The sequence below is a fragment of the Cavia porcellus genome, unplaced genomic scaffold (genome assembly GCF_034190915.1).
Source record: "Cavia porcellus strain 051 isolate PalLab524CR breed Dunkin Hartley unplaced genomic scaffold, mCavPor4.1 scaffold_21, whole genome shotgun sequence".
NCBI classification, from domain to species: Eukaryota; Metazoa; Chordata; class Mammalia; order Rodentia; family Caviidae; genus Cavia; species Cavia porcellus.
In genome coordinates this window covers 61045600-61063442 of record NW_026947504.1, presented here as the reverse complement: position 1 = coordinate 61063442, position 17843 = coordinate 61045600, and positions in this window count along the sequence as shown.

The window sequence follows — 17843 nt, the reverse complement described above, 5'->3', positions numbered from 1 at the left end:
CCTTCCCTTCTCTTTACCAGCTCTTGCAGTCGGTTCTTTTCAGATTCATGCCTTGTGAACCTGCCCATCACAGGGTGGGTTCTCTGGTAATAAACTATCAGATACAAACTGGGGAGATGCAAATATTTCTTGGGTCCAACTCTTGAGAAAAGAAGAGGAAAAATCAGGACTAGGTCTAGGACAGTACTTGCAGAATAGGCTCGGTAAGCTTTGACCAGCTTGCTGGAAAGCTCTGGGGCAACAGTTGCTTTTCAGGAATTTGACTTGTGGCTGTCCTGGTGTTATATTTAGATATAAAATGTTCACCAAAATTTTCATGTGTGTGGAAGGTGGTTGGATATGAGGCATATACTCACCAGTGAACGTGTTCATTGATGCCTTCAGTAGCTAACTGTGTTGGTGGAAAATAGGGTCTAGAAGTGGGTCACCAAAGACACAACTCAGGAGGGTGTATGTATTCTTATCACTGGCTCCTCTCTTTGCTTCTTCTCCTGGCTGCCAAGAGATGACCTCTGCCACACCCCACTGCCATCCTATTTCTGCATTGAAACCAGCACACCATGGATTAAAACATGAGCTAACGTAAACCACTTCTCCTTTAAGTTGTGGATGTGGGATATGCATCCAGTGATGGGAAAGAGACTAAGACCCTGGCCTCTTATAACCCACTGGCTCAGTCACAAGGCAGGCCACCCTCAGGAGTGCATGTCTACTGACAAGATAGCCTGCAGCTGACGCAAAGTTGAAAGCACAGGCGAGTGAGGGCACTCTGTTAACTACTCCCTCTACAGCTGGGCATCACTTCCTTCTTTACAGAAGGGCCTCCTCACTCTAGTTAACCCTATCAGAATCGTGTGATCCAATGGTTCTGGCAAACTTCTGAGTGGATGAATGTGAACTGGCCCATTATGTGTGTCCTTACCATCCTAGCCCGTATCTCCAGCATCCAACACGGCTCTACTAAGATGCATCCTGGTGGTGATCTCTGGATGGCTCCCTAGAACAGAACTTCCCAATCAGAGAGCTAGAAATAGCAGGCCAAGCTGTATCTCCAGTCCCCAGCTAACATGAATTTTGGGCCAGTTGCCTCTATAATGAGCAGCCTCTTTAACCTGTGCAAAGTTAATATCATTTTTTTAAGAGTTTGGGATATACTACTGCAGCGCAACCTCTTCATGTCCCGTCAGCCACTGGCTGTAGAGTTACTGGACATCCGTTATACACCAGGCTCTGGGCTAAGTGTTGAAAGAAAAGTCAGAACAGGTCACAACTGTTTCCACTGACACTTAGTAGAAGAGAAAAACAGAAAGCAAGCAGAAATACACACATAACTAGACACAGTGATCAGTGCTGTGGGAGCGAGCAGCAGGCTCGGGCAGTGGAAGAGGAATGGGATGAGAGAGGAAGACATGAAATAGAGCACAGCAGAGAGCCAAGGCGGTGTGGGAGGTCGGAGAAGCAACAGATACCCTGATTCCGTTTATATTTTCACAACACTCTTTATAGAAAATAACTAGAAACATGGTGGGAGTGGTCTCAGAAGGGCCAGTAACCCAGACTACAGATGTCCTGTACACTGTGGGGAGTCACGGAGGAGACGTGCATGGAAGATTTCAAAGCACTGTATGTTTCTTCTAAAAAGAGCCATCCCTTCCTGTCTTAGAGAAGACCACACTACTGGAAAAACAGACTTTCAAACTATTTCACATAGTAAAATGACTACTTTAGTAAAAGCATAGGAGGCCTAGATGGAGCAGAGGCTCGAGCCCCGACTTCCTGGGGAGTCAACATGTTCACGGTAGCACTACAGCTGAGGTTAAGACGTCAGTAAGCACTTGCTGCATGAGCTAACAGCCAGCGGTGTCCTGAGCAGAGATGCCAGTGTAAGAATGTGTTTGAGAGTCTTCCTTAGCCAGTGGCCCCATCTCTGCCTTTTCCACCCTATGTGTTCCTTTCTCATTGTGCTTGTCATTCTGTGTTTAGACATCTGTTTCCATGACAGTTTTCTTTCCCATATTTGAAGCTCTTAGAAGACAATCTGTCTTGTTTATTGTTAAATATTTCTTGGATGAATAAATACAAATGTTCTCTAATAATCACATTGCTAAAGACTGATCATTCCACTCTCCAGGCCTCTCCTTTACTTCGTGTATGGTAATTCCAAAGACTTTACCTTCTGGTGTGATTTCCCCAACTACCTCACGGAGGCTAAAGCCCCTGATCTCCTTCCATACCTTTTTACAGGCCACCACGTAAGGATCTACATACTTAAAGGGCTCACCAAAGACTGCTGAATGAAAAGGCTGAATAAAATGGATTTAAGTCACTATACAATTAGCTGTTACTAACTAATGGCATTTCATTCCTTTCTTGGTTTCCAGGAAGTAAAGTGACATTGCCTGCTGCTTGAAAGGGCTCGTCTGCTGAATGCTTCTCCAACAAGTCTGCTGGAAAAGATTTGCCATCAGGAGCCTCATTTTCTCATCCTCCCGGAATGACTTCTGAACATTACATACAGACCGTGTCATCGGAGGTAGAGGGTACTGACATGGAGCTGGGCGAGGAGAGTCTGCAGGAGGAACCTCCATTCACCGGCCAGCAACAGTGTCTGGAGGAAGCAGAAGAGCCAGAGGAGGAAAAGTCCCTGGAGGAAGAGTTTTCAGAGGAAGAAGAGTCTCTGGAGGAAGGTAAGTCTCTGGAGAAAGAATACTATCTGAAAGGAAAGGAAGATCCTTTTAAAGAGGAGTTTCTGAAGGAGGAAATGCATGTGAAGACAAAGAGTAACCCTTGGAAAATTATCTGGGACAAAGTGAGTATCTAGGAGGAAGAGAGTCTCTAGAGAAGGAAATGGGTCTGGAAGGGAGACAGTGTCTGCACCCAGGAGAGCACCAGTGAGCGGGCGAGGGCCTTCCAAAGGGAGATCGCTCGAGGTCACCCCAAGGCGGGAAGAAGGAACAAACTGGGGTGCAGCCAGCTCCAGGTTACTAATCCTGGCCATGGTGCTGACGGATAGGAAACTGCTGAGCGTGTGCTGCTCCCGGCTCCAGAAGCCACGCCCAAAGCACTGCAAAAGTGCGGGCAGAGACTACAGAAACACAAAGTGCCTACTTATAATAATAATAACAATAATAATCTGTATATTTTCTTTACTGTGCATGCTCAGTGTGGTGGTTTCAGAAGCTATATACAGTATACACAAAAAGAAGAAAGCAAAAATAATCATCATCACTCAGAGATGATGATCCTTTTTCACACTTTGATTATTCCCTCTCCTGACCTTTAGTAGGTCTAGGTAGTTTCTCAAACAACACATATAAAATTCATTGACCAATGAAATTGCTTTCTTGGTTACCAGGATGATAAAGGAGATATATATATGTGTGTGTGTGTGTGTGTGTGTGTGTGTGCACTTTTATAAAAGGGTCATTCTTTATCATAATACTTTGTCATAATTGTAACCTACTTTTGAAGATATGTTTATGTAGTTATATATTGTAATAATATTTATTTTATGTCCTTATGTGAATATCATATTTTATGAATTTAATGTTATTAAAATGTTTGTTTATTTTTAATCAGCACATGGTAATTATATATATTTATGAGATACAGTATGACATTTTAATGCATGTATAAAACATTGTGATCAGGTCACGGTAACTGGCGGGTCAACCACCTACAACATTTATCCATTCTTTGTATTGTGAGAATATAAAAGCCCTTCTCTTAACTATTTTTAAATATTCAATTAATTGCTGTCAAGCACAGTTACTCTACTTGCCGCATATATAGAACATCCAAAGGCATTCCTCCTATCCAGCCACACTCCCGTGACTATTAGTCACCTTCTCTCCGTCCTTCCCTTGCTGCAGCCTTCTAGGCCAAGCCTCAAGTATCCTTCCTCTGTGTCCCCATTTTCCCCTGGAAGCGACTATATGGCCAAATATTTGACTTTGGAGTGATAGCTCTCGTCCCAGGCTGCTACTTTTCTAATAGTGTCTCTTCAATTGGCAGCATGTCTTTGAGCTGGGTTTATTACTTGGCAGTGACTTCCCAGTGCTATTTGCTCATAGGTCCACGGGTGTCTTGCCTTGATGTCGTGACTGCATGGTAATTAGGTTCAGAAATTTAAGAATCTAGGTCATTTTCATCATTCGTCTGCTGACCTAGAAATTAAAACTGAGCTGTTTTTTCTGGATCGAGTTCTACTTCCAACTACATGCACACAAGGCAGCTTAAATTTTTAAATTCGTGACAATCTGATTGCTAACAACCTAGACCCTAAAAGCTGGGTCCTCTCAGCTGCCACACAAATATTTTACCTTTACGTCCTTCTCCATGTATTCAGGTGCATCATCCTAATCCCCACGGCCCTTCTGGAAGTTTGGTTGTGTACTGGAAAGGTAACTGTTCTATTGCTGGGAAACGCTTTTCTATGTGCCTCCACCTTTAAGCTTCCTCTTGGAATTCTAACACTCTGACTGTTCAGGCATCAAGCATAATTCTGATACTGAAAAACGGCAGTCAGGGTCTTTCTCTCGCACAGTATGAATCAAGCATTCTTAACATGTCCCCTCTATGTGCCGGTTCTTTGTAAATATATTACCCACTAGAGTTGGACAAATACAATACTGTCAAGTGAATGAAACTGTGTATAAAGCGAAAGCTTTGAAAATAAATGACCTGCTAGAAAAAAATTGGAAAAGTGCAGACAAAAAGTACAAAATGACTGCAAAAATGACTTGAAAAGCCCACAGAGGAATGCCATGGCCCGTGCAAACCCAGAGTGCCAGACAGCTTATGCAAGATAGGTGAAGAGGGGGTTTACAGGACAATGCTTAACTTTTCAAAAGGGCTTACATCTGGAATTTCTTTACTTCAAATGACATACTAACGTCTCTAAGATATAATTTTACTGATCCCTATGGCTAACATGAGCGCCTAACCACAGCAACTTCCTGACCCCAGCAGATGCTCAGAAGATGCAAATTAAATCCAATTGTCAAACACACACATAAAAAACGAACTTATAAATTAATTGATATTTGTAAAATGTGCCCTAGAAATGACACATGGGCTCTCATCTCATTCTGACGGGTTAGTTACTGAAGGTTAACAGTGGGTAGTCATGTTGAGAAAGCTGGGGAAGTCCTTGTCAGGCCTTGACAGGAACGAGTGCTGACAGGAAAGATCACCTAGCAATGGCACAGCGTCAGGCAGTGAAGCGGTCATCACTGCTGTTCATTTGCTTCCGTGGTGGCAGGGAAGGGTCTGCCACAGAGAGCACGTTTTTCTTTCTCTCTCCAAGAGCCCACCTAGCTGTGAACACCAGCTCTCTTTACTCACCAGCTGCATTTGAACTTTGGCAAACCACTTAACCTCTCTTTGGCTCAGTTTTCTTCATTGAAATTAGGAATATCAGTAGACCTACATTACAGGATTGCACGAGCATTTAAAAGGTTAAATTACAGATGCATTATGGGCCCTGCCACACACATAGCATTTCAAGTCTACGTAAAGCATTAGCTATTATTAACATTATGTCCCCTGACTTGTGGATCACTGCATTCCCCTCGCCATATTTCCCTACTTTGTGAAGTGGAAATAATCAAAAGATAAAAGGAGGCACAGGAGAGAAAAGCATGGAGGAATGTGCAGCCTCCACCCACCTGCTGTGTGGCAGGTCAGCTTCAGAGATGCCCATCACCCTGGGCAGTTGGTGTGAGGTCAGGCTAACAATCCTTACCTGTATTTTCCTTAGAGCCAGGATTTTCTCCAGGATTTCTGGAGCTGTGCTATAAAATTAGATGGGCAACTTGAATATAGACTCAGCAGCAGTTGCACCTAAATAATAGAAGGTCTCATCTGACTGACCCCCCCGCCGGGGGTACAGCAAATGGGAGCTAACACTGTGGCGTCAGGGGCAGAAGGTCCGCAGGAAGTGGGCCATGACCTGGACATGGCACTTACCTTCCACTTCCCGCGTGCAAAAACATCTTTCTTCACAGTGTGACTGCCATGATTAAACAAAACAGTGTTTCAGAAAAACGCTTTAAAGGAGCTCCCACATTGCATGAGTTGTAGGTGTAAAGACACTGGAAAAGAAAAATGCTAGGAAGAAAAAGTGAATCTCTGGTTCTGCTGCCGTAGAACACGCTGTGTGGTGAAAGGGACCACAAGGAGACCGTTTATGTTGTCGTTGTTTACATTTTTGGTTTTAACACAAGACCTTTCTAGTGACAAGTTTGGCTCTGTGGCAAGGAATGCTGTGACCTCACAGTATATTATTTTGATTCATATAGTTTCTAACTGTTAGCATTTTGTTAAATGTTTATGGAAAAATATAAAATAGTCTCTATTATTCTAGAACAGTTGGTGAGCTGAATACCTTTAAGGCTCTGTTAGTAGTTTTTTAAACTGGAGCCACGGAGCTCCAGCATTCGCAGGTCATTTTTATTCATTTTTGAAACAGGATCTCACCTAGTTGCCCAGGCAGGCCTTGGATTTGTGATCCTTCTGTCTTGGTTTGCTCAGTAGCTGAGATTACAGACAGGAACCACCACACCTGGCTTTGCCCATGAATATTTTGATGCACAAAACGTATTGGATTTTATTTTGTTCACCCTGGCCAGAAGGTCCCTCGTGACTCCTACTGCCTTTTAGCCTGACTCTCACCAGCGTGCCGCCCTTTGCAGATCAGAGTTGGTGTCTACCTGCCATTCCCACAGAAGATAGCAATTCTAGGTTTCTAAGAAAAAAGGTGCCAGAGATACTCATAAAGCAGGGACAGGAGAGCCAGCCATTTCTCACGCAGGAAGGTTCCCAGTATGTGGCTTTGATAGCAACTGGTTAGAGAGCTATTTAGTCCCAGGGCCGCTCACGTCCAGCTCCAGGCACTTACGACATCTACAAACAGCCGCTTTTCCACACAGCTTATCCCAAAGACAACAGATATGCCCAAAAGCCACTCCAAGCCCACTTATTTATCATGAAGTGCCAGCACTGCAGCTAAACCCGAACACCGAGGTGTTAGTTTAGAAAAAGCAACTCTACGTTAGCATCTTTTGTCTTAAAAGAAAAACAAATAACATCTGTGCCATGTTCAGAACCGCGGAGAGGGAGTGCATTGTAGGTTTCGCAGTCTTTATCTTGTGTTATTCCGCTCCACCGTTGTCTCCCACTCCTGTGTCTCAAAAGAGGAACCTGGAGCTGTCGGGGATGTGACCCTTCCAGTGTCCCAGAAGAAAAGCCAGAGCCAGCGCAGCTTCCCAGGCTTGTTCTTCTCTCCCATCACTCCTCTCTTTTCTCCTTTTCTTCTGCTTTTCGTCTTTTTTCTCTGCTGCTCCTCCTTCTTCCTCTCCTCCTTCTCCTTTTCTTTTCTTTCCCCTTATGAAGGCTCTTTTGTTTGTGAGACAAGGTCTTGCTGTGCAGTTCAGGCCGGCCTTGAGCTCACTGTGTAGCCCCGCCTGGCCTGAAACTCTCATGATCCTCCTGCCTCAGCTTCCTGACTGCTAGGATTACAGGCATGTGCTACCACACGGCCCACATTACTTCCTGTTAACAAATTGCATACATTTTTTAATTTTAGAAGAAACAATCTATTTTGTTCATTTATCTATACATGCAAAATTTTAAAAATAGAAAAATCTCCCCTCACTAACACCCAAATATTATAAAGCACATTCACTTTTGTTTTGGCTTTTGTTTTTTTGTCTTTTGAGTCAGGGTCTTACTGTGTAGCCCAGGCTGGCCTCAACTCTCAGCAATCACCCCCTTCAGCCTCCCAACTGCTAGGATTAATGGTGTGCACCACCACCCCTGGCACACCCACATTTTAGTGTTCTTTATTGTCTCTCTGCTTTTAGTGTCTGTATATTTAGTAGTAGTAATTCTTAACTTACGGTCTTATCTTGTTTTCACTGTTCTAAACGTGCTCCGTAAACACGTCGGTATTTTGATTTTGTAACTGAGTATTGTAACTTCACCATTTGCTCACATGGCTTAATTGTTTAGATATTATTTTAATAATAAATATGCCTCAGTAACATTTCAAGAATAAACTATGGGTAAGTGAACATGCATGTTCAAATTAAAGTATTTTGCTTCTCATCTCTAGACTGCTTCCATGTTCTTCCCTGTTACTTGAATTGCTGGTGCTTTTTAGCCCAACTGTACCTGAAATTCTGGACATCATATCATGCAAGGAGAATAACTGGTTAAAGGACACAATCAGATTATTTTGCAATTAAAAATAATTCTTAATATTTATGTCCTCTGTACCTTAGTCATCTCTGCTAGACAGCTGTAGTTTTCCCCTGACAGAAGGAGATCCTTGTGACCACCTAAGAGACTCAGGAAACTTGAATTCTTAAAATCTACAGTTTCTTGATAACTATCTTCTTGTTGAGTTGTCTCTAATTTTATAAAGTTTCAACCTTGCAATGTTTAAAGGAAACTATGAAGAGAGACAAGGTAAAGTAAAATAGGAAATTTCTATAATTTAGGCCTTCTTAACTTCAGCCTCAACATTTTTTGCCATTATTGTCTTTCTGTTTTGTCTTTTTCCCCAATAGAATTCGAGGAGCAGTATTCGACAGCAGTCGTGACTAGTCTTGATGCAAGGTAATAGTTTTCTTTTGGGAAACCCATATTTAGAGATACTGTTTCAGGAGCCTTTGGAGATCCAAGATGGGGAGGCAGTAGGCAGTTACCTGCCTGGCATTAATCCTGACTCGGGTCAGCTGTGGCCCACACAAACAAACACACACGTACCAGAAGAGCTACGTGTGTGTGTGTGTGTGTGTGTGTGTGTGTGTGTGTGTGTGTTAAAGTCAGGTTTGAGAAAGGGAGCTGTATAGGTGAGCCTTCTATGGGATCCTTATAAACAAGAAGGCTGCCTGCCACACAGACCTGGAAGAGCTCCCCTTCTCATGTCCCCACATCGGCCACAAATGGCCCCTCGGCACATGAAGGGCCCTCCTCATTGATCAGAGCCCATGATCCTCCCTTGATAATGGAACACAGAGGTGGTCTTCAGCTCAGATAAACCATGGCCCTGGTTCTGCTTCCTAAGACCAGAGGCCAAAAGCTCCACCTGGACAGATATCCAGGAAGCCCCTGTCCTGTCCCAAGCCAGCATGGGTGCTGGGTAAATGGATATAAAGGCAAAAATGACCAGAGTTGCCGATGTTACCTCAAGAATAGGGGCTGGGGATTTAGCTCAGCGGCATAAGCGCCTGCCTTGCAAGCAGGCAGTCGTGAGTTCGATCCCTGGTACCGATAAAAAGGAAAAAGACAAAAAAAAAAAAAAAAAAAAATGAATAACTCCCTCTGCTTGTTCAGCTTACCTACAATGCTCTGCTATACTACCAGGACCAACATGTAAGCTCAGGTCACCAGACATCAGTCTGTCTTTGCTACCAGCCATTTTCACCACACCTTTATATGATGATCATTTCCCCTGATCCTATCTCTGCCAGTCAGACCGGAACACATGAAATGATTTCAGAGTCAAAATGCTCCAAAAGCCATGGATTTAGCTCAGTGGCATAAGCGCCTGCCTGGCAAGAGCAAGGTCATGAGTTCGATGCCTGGCACAAAAAAGAAAAATGCTCCAAAGACCCCCTGGCATTCCTTTTCTCAGTCCCAGTCAAAAGCCAGAGATTTCTGGGACAAGACGCACGTGGGCCTGTGCATTCTCCTTGATCCTATGCTGCAAGAGCCCAAGACTGGTCGCGCACACCCAAAGCCCTGCCACTGGGCCCTTAAAAGAACTTCCATGGTGGTAATATGCTTATGTTGGTGCCAACTACAGGAACAAACCTTAGTGCTTGATTTTAAACTTCCGTGGCCCTTCTGTGGTCTATGGCAGTGATTTTTCCTCTCTGAGTCAATGGCGAAGGAAGAAGGCCCAGTAGAATGAATATGGTTGTAAGCTAGGAAGGAGGCAGAATGTTCTAGAATATTCAGTGATGGCATTCTGTCCCAGTGACCTCTGATGGTATTTACACATCCTTTCACGTTTTTGTAAAACAGCAGTTGGCATCATGTCTATCTGCTGTCCAGAACAACACACAGTCCAACCTTGTGGTCTCTGGAAGTCCACGGGACCTGGAGGGCAGTCATCCTCTCCCCAACTTCCCAGTATGCCTCAGACCTTTGTCCCTCACATGGCTTCTGCCTGGAGTTAACCAGCACCTTGCTCCCCTCCAACAGGAGCTCAGCTGTCAGCACTTTTCAGGAGAGTAGTTCTGTTATCATCCCATCTATCCTCACTGCCCTTGAACCTGCCTCTGAGGCTGCTGTGGAGTTTGCCATGGAGTCACCTTCTGGCTATCTGATGGTTCCTATGTCCTCCCTGAGACACCAGGCTAGTCAGACAGAATGGGCCTACGAAGGTAAGGGGGCTGCACCCTGCTTGGGATCCCTCCTCCTCCCCCCCGTCTGCTCTCAGCCAGGGAAGAAATGGTCTTGCAGTGTGTCCTATGTGAAATACTATCCCCCCTCCTTAAGGTTTCCCGGCCATCCCAATCCTATTTTGGATAAGAAGGTAACTGCTCTGTGAGCCCTGCCCTCTCTTTCATCCCACCCCACCTCCGCCCCCCCAAGAAAAGGCATCAGCAAAGCACTGGAGCAGATGTTCCTTCGGTCTTCCCTGTCTCCTCCCCTGCTCCCCATCAGTCTCCCTACCCTCCTCCTCTGTGAACACAGATACCCTTCTGCAGAGACACAGGCCATTTCCTTTCCAAATTACAGACCGGTTCCCTAGAGAAATAGGTCATACCCAGATAATCATGTGTACAGCAACCAGGACTCAGCCCATCTCAGAATCAGCTTGCAGGTGAAGTCAGCCTTTACCATTCACACAGTGAATTTTCATGGCCACAACTGGGAACCACTCAGGAGGGAGTTAGCCAAGATTGCATTGAGGGTCTTAATTCTCTGTGCAATTAAGCCCAAAGGCCTTTTGCTCTAGGATCCTTGAGATGGAAGACTGAACTGCATTTTTCACAATTATTAATTATTGAAGTCCAGCCTTAGTGGGATCGATCTATCAATGATTCACAGATTTCTTTTGCATTTGTAGTCAGGACAGCAGTAAATTAGATTCCCTTAGCACCTCACCTCTGTGTCCCCATCTATGCTCACTAAATTTTGTAGCTCAAAATGCAGTTAAACAAAATTAGGAGAGGAGAATAGAGAGGCAGAGTACCTGAAGCCCACATGAGCTAGTAGAAGACAAGGAGTGTTTTTAGGGCCAAAACATGCTCATTTGGGACTTTGGTCAGCATTTAAACTCTCAAATGGAAATGGGAACTAAACTCATTTCAAAGTCAATGACAGATGGGAAAAAAATCTGAGCATTTGCCTAACTATTCATAAATAAGAATCTGAAAATCATTTACTGAGTGTTTAGCTATGTGCCAATGCTAAGTGAAAAGGATGTGGGAAAGGAGAAAAGGAATTTAAAGAGTATGGCAAGGAAGATGCCCGTGCATACCCTGTGGACACAGCCCCAGAGAGGCCCTGTTGATGCCATTGGTGTATTCCTGTTCATTCATAATCTCTTGGGTATTTAAGCTCATTACAGTTCATCGTGTATTTAATTTATGTTGTAAAAATGAGATATATTTGGTTTGTACTGGCATGTTTTGCAGCAATATACTTTTCCAAAGACTGAGTTCCTTAAAACCAATACACATTGATGTTTAGCCTGAATATCTACTGATTAAACATTGTGATTTTGGAAGCTAAAGGTGTGACCTGTGTTGGAGACTCCAAGTCAGACCCAATGACATAGCCAGGTTCGAGCAGTTATTGGAGGAATGGCTGTAAAGAAGTTCAAGGATGGTCACTCTAAACTCTGGCGCCCTGATGTGCTATTTTAAACCACAGAACATAGTAGCAAGGGCTGAGAAAGATGAAGCTCTGATATCTCCTTGTCTACTTGAAGTTCAGGCTTCTAAGCCTTCATTACCTAAACTCTTATCAAGAAAGAGAGGCATATCTTTGTCTGAGAATCATTTACAATGTTATTTTCTGTACTATTGACCCAATAGTGTTTTTTTTTTTTTTTTTTTATCGGTACCAGGGATTGAACTCACAACCATGCGCTTACAAGGCAGGCTGAGCTAAATCCCCAGCCCCGACCCAATAGATTTTGCCCCAGACCATCATATGCTCCCATTTTCCCCAAGCTCACTGAACTCCCCCAAAATTTTTTCTCTCTTCCCCGAAAAATTGTTCAACACCTTCCCACTGTGCCTTTTCCCTATAGAAAAGGGTTCAGACACTGAGTCATTTTAAGCTGCTGTATAACAATACTGTGATTACCTCTGCACATCACAAATCTTGATATCATCTCTTCTATCCACCCTATGTATTATCTGTTCATTCCAGCAAACCTTCAGGGGGCAAAAGAAAGTCTTTCCCATTGCCCCTGATAGAAGAAACTGCAGCACAAAGAAAAGCAAAGAATTCCCTAAAAAGCCATGCAGACTTCTCTTTCTCCTTCTGCTTACAGCTTACAATCCATCTTTTTGGAGCGCTTTGGTGCTCACAGATGCATGATTGTGTCTGATCAATGGAATGGAGCACATATGACAAAGAATGACAAAGTAACTGTTGGTCCTGAGTCACCACCAAATCCCAGAAATAAATATATGGGCCTTATAAGAATACCAGCTAAAAGCCATGGAAAGGAGCCACTCGTATCCAAGGGCAGCCTCCCTAAGTCGAGAAAGCAAGATCCTGCGACCCATTCTACTAAGATCACAATATTCCCCAAAACTGTCTGTGTTTCCCCCATCTTCCCTTCCCTATGGGAAGCCAACACAAGAGTACCTGTGGTAACAAGAGCACCAAATATGCCCCATTTATACTGTAAGACACTCCTTGTTTGGCTGTGAGAAGACAACAGGCAAGCCAGTCTGCTTCCTGCCCAGTTGACCTGTTCTAGTTCTCAGCTCTGTACGAGCACGGACGCTGATAAAAGTCCCAAAGAGCCAAGGAGCCCTGGGAGGAGCATCCACTGTGACAGGGCAAGAATTGTCACACACAGTCTGCCCGCGGACTCCAGGAAGAGAGGGAAGAACATGAGACAGTAACGTGAGGTGACGAAGGAAAGGCACAGGAAGGAACCGGGAGCACCAGCTACAGGAGGGCAGAGGAGCTCAAAACCAGGTCAGGAGATGGAGACCCGGATCTGCATCAACACAGAGATGACTAAATGTTCAGCTGAGGGCAGAGGCCACCCATCCACTTGTTGGAAACAAACGCTGACCATAACAAAGGGAAGTGACAGTGCAGTGCAGCATCAAGGGGCAGCAGGACTGAGCAGAGGTAAGAGCTGGCATAGAGCTGCTGACCCAGGGTGCACTGGACTGCACACCCCATGGCAATGACACGGCCAGGTGCTTGGAAGACACCAACTCCTTGTGCTTATCAGAATCCCTGCCAGAGAGGGCCTGAAATCTGCATTCTGAAGCTCCTCGAAGGATCTAAGGGGCATAAACAATGAGGAACTGAGACTCACTAGGTTTAGGGTGAATTTGGGGTGGTAGGCTACTGTTTTCAAGACATTTTTTCAACATGGCATTGTTCCACCCCACTGGGTACAAAACAGGGTCTCACATGGCACACCCGCTCTCAGCAAACAAGACTTTGATCTCGGTATGGAGCAAGAGAGCCAGATAAATCTTTGAAATCTGTTACTTCAGAGGATGCCATGTCTGACACGGAAGGAATGCTAAAGGCACAGGAAACACCTCACCATCCCTAAAAGGGCAGTTCAGGAGGACCACAGAGACACTATTTATGGCCCCTCGAGTCCATCTATCCAGGCACAGATCAGAGTCATAAACAAAGCAGACCAGAAATTCTAACTCCAAGTACTACATCTATTGCAGAAATCCTGAAGACTTATGCCTGGCACATAGTAAACACCTATAAATATTTGTTAAGTACATTTAAAATTGTTGTTAAAGCCTCCATCTGATCCAAGATCAAATCATGGTGATAAAAAAATATGTATCCTACTCCAAAGAAGCAATCCTAGGAAGCAGGGAGCTATACATAAAATATGTGTATACAAATAGAAATTTGGGTAAGGGTCAGCAAAGGTAAAGGGGTGATCCTGCAAGCCACCAGGCAGGAGAAAAAAGGGACTGGAAGGCCCTAAAGTGAAAACTAGTGTGTTTGCACAGATTTTCCTTTAGTGAGCTTAGATTTTGACAGATCGTGGGCAGAAGTTAAAGATGAGGGTGTTCCCAACCTTGAGTGTAGGAAAACGGCTCTGAGCTTTAACAGGGTCAGGAAAGCTGAATCCCAGGATAAACATTCTTAGCAAAACAAAAAAAGATGATGATGATGGTGATAATGATCACACAGACAGCAACGGAAGGCGGATGGGCTTTTAAAACGCAAAGGGAGTAAGAGACTGCTGAGGTTGATGGTGATTCGGGGAAAGTCCAGTTCTTCAACTGCTGTTTAATTCTGAATCTGCTGTGAAAGAAAATTCACTTCTTATTGGAAAGAATACAAGAAAACTAAGTCAGTAGTAGCAGAAAACAAAGACTAGTGAAAAAATCAAAAGAGAATGGTAACTGCTATCTTTTAACCTCGATAAAATGTGCCCAAGAAAAGAGAAAGGGTAAAAACAGCTTAATCATGTTTCTGGGTTTTGAGGAATTAGAGGAAATTGGAAAAGCTGTCACCAGCCTGGAGCAAATATTGAGAGCAAAATAACCACCAGAAACCAAGGTGGGATGAATAAGAACAGATCACATAATATTGACTTTTAGGTTACTTTTTGACATGGTTATTCCATCAGGTGACTGCGGTAATCCCACAAGCCAAATTCAATCAGCTTCCAGATGCTCCTGGACATGGCACAGCAAGAGAAGGTGAAAGTTAATGTGAGGTGATGAGGCAGTGACTGACTGAATACCACCTGGAGATACTGTTTACTGGGTCACAGTAAACCTGGTTTCCAAGGTACAAGCACAGAGCTGGGTCCGGTGTAACCTTCGTCTGACAGACTTCAGCTCAGATACAGAGGGACTGTTTACATTTGTAGGTGATCTCAGGCATTGGAAGCTGGAGGTACAATAATCAAATTCTAAAAGATTTGGACAGGCAGAAGCATGAGACCGGAGTGAGCTAGGTAAAATGCACTGGTAATCTAGGTGAGATCCATTAGATCTAGCTTAAGTCTCACAAACCAACAGTATGAAGATATATAGAGTTTGGAAATCCTGTTTGCTTTCAGGTGCTTCATTTAACCACAAATTTGAATAAGTCAAGACTGTGACAGAAAAGTGAACACAATCAAATATAACTAAAGGATTATATGAGGGGGTAGTTCCACTCCAGCCTGTACTGGTGAGCAACCTGGATGGCCTGTCCAGTTTGGAGGATGCCACACTCCACAGAGCTAGAAGCAGATTGGTGAGGGCTCAGAGGAAAGACTGGGGTTAGGCAGACCTGGAGACAACATTATATAAAGAACTATTGGAGCACAGTGGGATGTTATGTGTGGGAGATATGCCAGATCCATAAACACTGGATGGTCTGCCACACAAAACTGAGAACTGCCTCTTCCAATTTATCCCGAGGGGCTAGAATAGACCCATTAATTCAAGCAATGAGTCTGGGTGCCAACAAAGAACCCAGATCCCAAATACCCAACATGAAGATGCTGAAAAGTATAATCCTAGGGGAGCATTTCAAGAAAAGGAGATTATTTCTAACAAGTCGTCAGTATGTCATGGTGAGTTAAGTTTTCTTGAGCTTAGAGTGTCTCTTGCCTGTGAAGTGCGTGGCTCCACACTGGAGAGCTCCAGGAGTATTGCTGGTGCACCTGCAGGGCCCCTCATCCTGGCACTCTGGGCCGGACCCATCTACAGTTCGCAGTGCAGCAGCCCACTTTCACTTGTCCATCGTGGGCCTTTCACTGCCCATCTCTGAAGACTGAAATGCGTGTGAGTGTCTTTGTCTGTGAAGCCACATGCACATGTGTGTTTAGGACTACAAGGGAAAAAGATAGCGTTGGAGGAGAGAAAAGAAGTGGGACCACAAAATCCCTGAACATAACAAACAAGGATAATGAAGAATTTTTAAAAGTTTAAAAAAAAACCCTACAGAATGCAGATGTCTTATGCTTTGGGAGACTGATTTGGGGATGGCAATATGAAATGTATGTACCATTGTCTCCTCGTGATTGTCGTGTTTTGAATTTTTTTTCTTTAAAATAAAATGGATTTGGAAAAAAAAAGGAAAAGGGAAAAAACACCAAAAAAATGTTGATTCTGGTTTCCCTGTATTTTTGGTAATACATACACACAGCATAAATACTGATTTCAATAAAATGAAAACTAGGATCAATTCTCTACTAAAAAAATAATTTAAAAAAAACTATAGTGGCCTCCCCACCACAGATGCAGCCAAACCTAGCAGATTTGTGTTAGACAGCCCCCATTTTCACCTCTAAGAGCTCTTGGCAGCAGGATACTAGAGACACCATTTGCTATAGTGCCAAGGATGCCCCCCTGTAACCAAGGCCTAGAAGACACCTAACTGAATGATTCCCATAGCAGGAAAAGTTTCTCCAAATTGGTCCTAGTCCCAGCCATCCTAGGGAACCAAACTGGCCCTGTGGTAACCCAAGGGGAAAGCCAGAAAGAAGCTGTCTGTTCTGATTGCTAATTTATTGGCATCCTAGAGCGAGTTTCCCAAAGCCAAAAAGGAAGTGGAGGGGAGGAGGAAGCACCGTCGGCAATGCCCCAGTCGTAGGCCTGCCCTCTCCTGGCCAGCCTTGCATGCCAAAGAGAAAACACAGATCCGAAACCCGCAACCTGCAGACTGTGAAAAGTGTAAAATGAAAGTCATAATGGCTACTCTTTTCTGTCTAACAGGAAAATCCTCCAAATTGAAACTAAAGACAGAGCAAGGGATCATAGCACTGTCTTCTGTGAAGTCTGATTTGGAAGGTATAATTTGTAATGATTTTAAGTGCCCTGTAGAAGTTACTAATCCATCTACAAGGAGGTAAGAACACAGAATTCATATGTCCGTGGCTAAGGAGAGCTTTTGACCATGTTAGACCAGCCCGGCCTTAATCAAGGCCAATGACCAAGGACTGACTTTGGAATTTAGTATCAAGGCTCAAAATTCAAGTAAGACTTTGAACAAGAGGCAGGTCCTCTGGCATTTTGCAAGGAAAGGAAATATTTGTGACTGCAGTTACAAACGAAGATAAGTTATTCATACTTAGTTCATTCAGTAACATTTACTGTGCATGTACTATATAAAGAAGAACAAAACCTATCTCACCCTCTCAGAACTTAAACTGTTGTGGTCAGGATGACATAAAAGCAAAGAGAGATCATCCATCTTTCATGAACCTGTGCTGCCAAAAGATTAAGGAACCTCTTATCCCAAAACACATGACCTCCACACCGAGTAACCCAGCTATTGAGGTGGTAACTTTTAAATTCATTCCCTCAAAGATTAAAAGATTCAGGCTCACCACACCACACATCCAAACATAGTAAGTTTTCCTACTCTTTTTCAGTGGCCACTGCAGTAGAGAAAGATGACGATGATGGTAAGAATATAACATAATTTATTCAAATATTCCTGCTTTCAATAGAGTATCCTGGGCTGGGAAGCCTTTGAGTGCCTGCATTGCTGGTTCAGCTTTAACAAGTTCCAGAAATGAGCTGAGGACGTACTGGACCCATGGTCCTCAGAACTCCTACAGAAGGAGTATAACAAGACAAAGAAAGTCTCCAGAGAGAGACATAATGGTGTAGGCAGGTCCAGAAGTCCGTTATCCTACTCAA